The sequence below is a fragment of the Arvicanthis niloticus genome, chromosome 3, assembly GCF_011762505.2.
Source record: "Arvicanthis niloticus isolate mArvNil1 chromosome 3, mArvNil1.pat.X, whole genome shotgun sequence".
NCBI lineage: Eukaryota > Metazoa > Chordata > Mammalia > Rodentia > Muridae > Arvicanthis > Arvicanthis niloticus.
In genome coordinates this window covers 68,872,870-68,879,544 of record NC_047660.1, presented here as the reverse complement: position 1 = coordinate 68,879,544, position 6,675 = coordinate 68,872,870, and the positions used below count along the sequence as shown (strand labels likewise).

The 6,675-nt window shown below is 41.8% G+C and overlaps 1 pseudogene; it reads right to left on the bottom strand.

Moving 5' to 3' along the window:
• Positions 1–5,546: 5,546 nt before the first annotated feature.
• On the bottom strand, positions 5,547–5,852 carry LOC117705960 (cytochrome c oxidase subunit 6B1 pseudogene; annotated as a pseudogene).
• Positions 5,853–6,675: the final 823 nt, after the last annotated feature.

Genomic DNA, 6,675 nt, shown 5'->3' with positions numbered 1-6,675 from the left:
CATTTTATTATACATGAAGGAAAAACTCTACATTTCTCCTGGGAAGCTGAACATTTACAAGGGTATACGTTGTTGGTTGGCTTTACAACTTCATAGTTGTATAAAATTCTACAGCACAATTTTTCAAGTACAGATTTAAAACACTAGCTCCTGTAACTCTTTCCCCTGAGGAAAACAAACCAGAACACATTCTTCATATGCTATGGGCTTTTCCCTCACTAGTTGTTATTTGTTTTGAAAGAGATGGGTGAAGTCCACAAATCTCCCCTTTCCTCTACCAGAGTGACTGAGGGGTCTAGCTTTCTGAACATGCAGGCTTCACACGCTGATGCCAACTGCGACCCTGTGTATTAGCATGTGTCTTTATTTCCAGGGTAACTGAAGGGTCTCGCCTCCTGAACATGCAGGCTTTACCCTGGGTATCAGCATCTGTTTTCCTTTTCCTCTTTCCAATAGGTTCCAGTTTCTTTGTGGGGAATCTATATGATTTTGTGGAAGTTGACCTCACTGAGACTTATTCTGGGATAGAATAGATGATGTAGTCCAAAGCCGAGCCCTAAATCATTATATTCTATTCTCCTGTCAGCGCTGACCAATAAGAGGCAGTTAGTTATGTGGACTGAGCAGACAATTCAGTGTTTGGGAATGCTGGAACATTCTCAGATACCCAAAGGAAAGTGCAGGGCTCCCCATTTTAACTGGTCAAATAAAGAATAGAACCTGTGATTGGGCAGTGTCCCTGCTGATGGGACAGGTAGAAAGATTATCATCCTTTGGAAGTCATTGAGACACTAGACAAGTCTCACATAAGACACTCCTGTCTTTGGATTTTCCAGTCTTAAGAGATGATAACTTTTCTTTATGGGATCCCCTGAAGCCATAGTTATAGGTGCTTACGAGCTGCCTAGCATGGGTCCTGGGAATCTAACTCATGTCCTCTGTAGTTAGATTCCCAGGACCCATGCTCTGGCCATTGTACTGTTTACTTTTTATGGGCATGACTTACAGGTTTCCTTAGAGCAGTGCAGTTACATTGCTAGAAAGAGCCCTTGAAGTGTTTTTTTGTTGCAACAAATAGTCATTGTTCTTTCTGACAGAGTCATGAAATCATCATCATCATCATCAGCAGCAGCAGCAGCAGCAGCAGCAAGATTTTGTATTGGGAAGGTATTTCCACATGCTACAGGAGACAGAAGGTCATCAGATGTTGGCCCAGGGATTATAGCATGGAAGACTTCCTCTTCTCATAGGATATTAAACCCTTTGAGGATTAAAATTATGATTCTTGTAGCTTGTTTCAGATTTATCCATCATCTATAATATGCAGAAAAAGCAGACTTACAAAAGTTGGCTAACTAAAGCCCAATGTGATGACCAGGGAAATTGATTTGAATTAGGGTAAAATTTTTTGAAACATTAAAGAACAGTGCAAACATGTTTCTATTACACATACATTTGGAGCCTTTAGTTTGGGCTTGGAACTCTGCCAGATCCTATGGGAACAACCTAGGCAGGTAAGACATAGTCCTTACCTCCAGGAAGCTTCTGGGACAAAAAACCTGTGTTCAGATACGGGCTTCATCAACTTAATAAAAACAGTTAACATTTACCTTAATTGCACAGCAATATATATATATATATATATATATATATATATATATATGTATGTATATATATAACATATGATATAGGATTTGAATGAAGGAGAAAGACCACACAATTGGGAGAGAATGGGAATCCTCAAAGGTGTCAGGAACCATTGGCACTGGAGCTAGAGAGAAACTGCTCAGGCAATTCCCTGGCCCTGCGGATCATCTCTGCGTGCAGCAGTCTGGCCTCCTCTGAGTGGCGCCTCAGCTATTTATCTATTCATTCCATGATCTAGCTCACCAGGCTGCAGATTCTATGAGGTATGCCCTATATTCTTCTCTGACTTCTCCCCCATTAAACATCCTACATAGAGACCATTGCCTGGTACATTACATATTGTTAATAAATTTTTTTATGGCTGAACAAATGAGTGGTCAAATGAATGACTGATATTAAAAGACAGCATTGCTGGGTCCTTGTAATACACACTGTGGTAAGTACATTGATGATCAAATGTCATACATTAAATGACTACTTCGTGTAAACTTCATCTTACCAGTTTTATAGAGAAAGAAAAGCTAAGTTGCCCAATGCTATATGGGAAGTATAGGTATACCCAGGTAGATCTAACTCCAGAGTTTATGCAGTAAGGCACAATACACCAGTTATCATGTACCATATCTCATTTCATTTGCTTGTAGTTTTTAAACAACAATCCTGTGCTGTATTGTTAATCACAATTAATAGATGAAAACATGGATTCAGACATTTTTATTGATTCATTTTTATTGATTCATTTTTATTGATTGATTGATTGATTCATTCATTCATTCATTCATTCATTCATCTGGGTGCTGAATGCCAGGCTCTGTGTTACCCTAGGCTGGAAACAGTGAAACAAACACGTTATTCTTGCACACACCAGTCTGATGTGTCCATCAGGGGAGTTATCCTGTATTGGACTGAAGTATATGGTGATGGTCTGTGAGAAGCACTATGAGGAAAAGCCAGAGGCTGTCATGAGGGTGTGATAGCAGGTGGACCCAGGGGTGGCCTAGCCTGGTCTCCAACTACTTTCATTTTATTCTGGAACCCCACCACCCCCACCTTTAAAATAAGACTTCCCTTTCTCCTTTCAAAGATAACATGGTGGATATGACTTATATAGGCTGAAAGGAAGAACAGAGATGGACCCAGCTATAACTCTCTGGTATGAGTCGAGAGCTGAGAAGATAGGACAGAAGAGTCCTGCACTTGCACAGGCTGGAAAACCCCTGGACTGTTGGTGAGGGACTGCCCTTAATTCAGGAGACCATGAGGAACACCTGAAAGGCTTTCAGAAATTCTTAACCAGAGGGAAATGTTATGAAGAACAGATAAAAAGGCAGGGGATGCTGACCATTATAGAGGTAGATAGATGATAGGAGTTGGTCCTGATGTCACAGGCCTGGAACCCCAGCTACTCAGGAAGCTGAGCCCAGAGGAGTTCAAATTTGAAGCCTACCTGGGCTACAAAGTAAATGCAAGTTCAGCCTATGGTATTACAGATATGCCCCTACCACACCTGGCTTACTTTTCTGGTCACTGATCATCGAGTTCCAGGGTCTTACACATGCTAAGTAACTGCTCTCTACTGAGGTATGTTCTGAGCCCAGAGCTCTTTTCATGTTGGTTGAAGAGGGGAAAGAAATGATTGCCCTTGACAGACACAATCAGGAGGCTGCATGTTTTTGCTCACATCACCTTGGTGGGGACTTAGTCTTATGCCCAAAGCTGGCAGTTAAGGATGCTTGAATGCCTGTGTTTTCACTGGCTGTGTGCCCTAAGTCTGAAGGCTTTGACTATGAAAGAGGAGTGGGGACATTCTCTGCCTCATTCAACGGACCTCTGAGAGTACTCTCATCGGGGAAAATTCCACATTTTAAAATAATATTGATGGTAGTAATGATGCAGCTGTCAAGCTTGCATCGAACAGCTGGAAAGTTTTGTTCTTCTCTGAGATGGGGTTTCTCTGTGCAGTCCTGGCTGTTCTGGAACTCTGAATGTAGACAAGGCACCTCAAATTCACAGAGCTCTGCCTGCCTCTGCCTTCTGAAGGCTGGGATCAAACGTGTACTCCTACCTCCCGACTACAGCTAGGAAGCTAGCACATACCAAAGCTAAACAAAATCTGACAGCTTTAAACTCTCTAAGTGCCTAAAATCAAAACAGCCAAATTCATTTTAATTCTATAGATAAAACTAGAAACAATACATTATCTGAAATATATTCAATGGTTCATACATGAACCATTTTATTTTCTTAAGAGGGTAAAAGTATCCTTTCTGACACTTTGATATTATCATTGATATTATTTTTATTACTATCAATCATTATGACTGCTTTTTTTATTTTATTTTTTTTTGTTTTTTTTATTTTTATTTTTTTTTGGTTTTTTGAGACAGGGTTTCTCTGTGTAGTCCTGGCTGTCCTGGAACTCACTCTGTAGACCAGGCTGGCCTAGAACTCAGAAATCCACCTGCCTCTGCCTCCCAAGTGCTGGAATTAAAGGCGTGCGCCACCACCGCCCGGCATGACTGCTTTTATTAACAATGTCAATTTCCCATTAAAAAACATTATTTCCATCTTGACTTATGTTTTTATCAAACCCATAAAAACCAGCAATTGAGAGAAAAAAATGATTCTATTCTGCCTGGGGTGTCTCGCCAAGGCAGGTCCTCCCTTGTATGCTATGACAGGGAGGGGACTCATGGGAAGCCAGAGACTGCCTGATATTCATCCTATGCTGCAGCTGACAGCAACTGACAGTCCCTAGTCCTCAATCAAAACCACTTCTCCTGCCCTGGGCGGTCCTTAATTTCAGTTCATCTTCTTGTACCTATTTATATGATAGCTCATTAATTGCCTCAGAGCAGAGAAAATGTTTCCTTAAAGAAGGTTAAACAAAGAGTTTATTGACATAAGTGAATTGGTTGAAGAAAACATTATTAAGTAAAAGGCACTTATTTAAACACCAAGTTAATCATTTAAAGGCAAATTAGAGGTCGTATCTCCTCCTAAGTAAATAATGTTAGCCAGTAATGAGATGCCCATTTCAGATGAGGCGTTCACTTTCAGAAGTGGCTGCTGGCTGAACAGAGCTTTGGGTTTCTGAGTTACTCCAGAGTCTATCATTCAATCAACACTTTTAAGTTTTGGTATCTTGACATAGAAAACACAATCCATAAGAGAATGATTAAAGAGATGTTTAAAGCTCTCATCTTGGTAGAAGTGAAGATCTGCTCTCTGAGAGGAGCTGCCTGGACAGTGTAAATGGGTCTTCTTCCATCACTAGTGCAAGTAGTTGAGCTGACCCCTCGGGTACGCGTAAGCACCATTGGTGTAGGCCTGTGAAACCAGCCAGTCTGTGGGCAAATTCTCGATGTGCTATGGGGGCCATATGCAAAACCACACTTGTCTCTCAGAGCTCTTTGATGTAAGTTTTGAAGGTTAAATTGAAACATACAATGTCTTCACCAAGGCTGGCTAGTATTTTAACTTTGTATCTTATCCATTTATTGGAGGATATCCCAGCTGTTCACAGGCTCCTAGCCATAGACTTCTCCATGCTGCTGTGTTTTCAGCAGAGGATTGTCTGCCCCACTGCTGGGCTGGAATTTCTACTCTTCTGAATACTACCAGAGGTGCACACTCCAGCTGAATTGACACTGATGACAATGGCTTCATTTCATACAGTTTAATTTAGAACCAGTCAGTGTGAGGAAGTTCAAGGTTAACTAATAAAATCTGACCTTAGCCCACTTAGATGAGGCAGTAGATGCCACTAAAACAAAACAAAACAAACATTTTTCCAATAAGTGTTATTAGTAGTTGCATTGTGATTCTGGGTCTAAGAGAAGGGACCATCATGTATCCAAGGTTTCCCTGTACTATCTGGGGAGAAGAACAGAGCCAACTCATATCTTCCCAGAAAATGTACCTTCTGCCTGGTGGTCATCCCAGGCTGAGAGCCAGGATATGAGGCAAAGGGACTTGTACACACCTGGTACTGCCCACATCACAGACGTCAGCCAGGAGGTCATGGGTGGCTGAGGATGCCTCACGCTGGCTGAAGTCCAGGCAGCTCTGCTCACAGTTGCTGGTCTGGTTTAGGTTTGGGAAGTAGCTGTCAAAAGGGCAGTCTTTTCTTGAGTTTAGTCTTGATGTCTTCTATCATTAGAAGAATGCTGACTCCTAATGACACTCCAGAGCAGCAGGGGCTCCACGGGACACTTCCCAGAGATCCAGATCCTAGTTTTTAATCAGAAAAAAATGTAGGTATTTGTGGCAGAGATGATAGGGGAAAAGTACCTTAAAATGGACAATAATTTGACTTCACACATAGTTTTTGTTTGGTTTTGGTTTTTTGTTTGTTTGTTTGGTTGGTTTTTTTTTTTGTTTTGTTTTGTTTTTCAAGACAGGTTTCTCTGTGTAGCCCTGTCTGTCCTGGAGCTCACTCTGTAGACCAGGCTGGTCTCGAACTCAGAAATCCACCTGCCTCTGCCTCCTAAGTGCTGGGATTAAAGACGTGGGCCATCACCGCCTGGCTGGTTTTGGTTTTTGAGACAGGGTTTCTCTATGTAATAGCCCTGGCTGTTCTGGAACTTGCTCTGTAGACCAGGCTGGCCTCTAACTCACAGAGATCTACTTTCCTTTGCCTCCAGAGTGCTGGGATTAAAATCATGTGCCACCATGCATAGTTTTTTTGTTTTTGTTTTGGTTGTTTTTCAGTAAAAGTTTGCATCTAATTTCTTCCTTCCTTCCTTCCTTCCTTCCTTCCTTCCTTCCTTCCTTCCTTCCTTCCTTTTTCCTCGTCCTCCTCTTCTGCTTCCTCTGCTTCTTCTGTTTCTGCTTCTTTTTTCAAGACAGGATTGTGTGTGTGTGTGTGTGTGTGTGTGTGTGTGTATGTGTGTGTGTGTATGTAGCTTTGGCTGTCCTGGAATTTGCTCTGTAGCCCAGTCTTGAACTCACAGAGATCCATCCACTTGCCTCTGTCTTCTGAGTACTGGGATTAAAGGTGTATACCACCACTGCCTGGTCCAATAT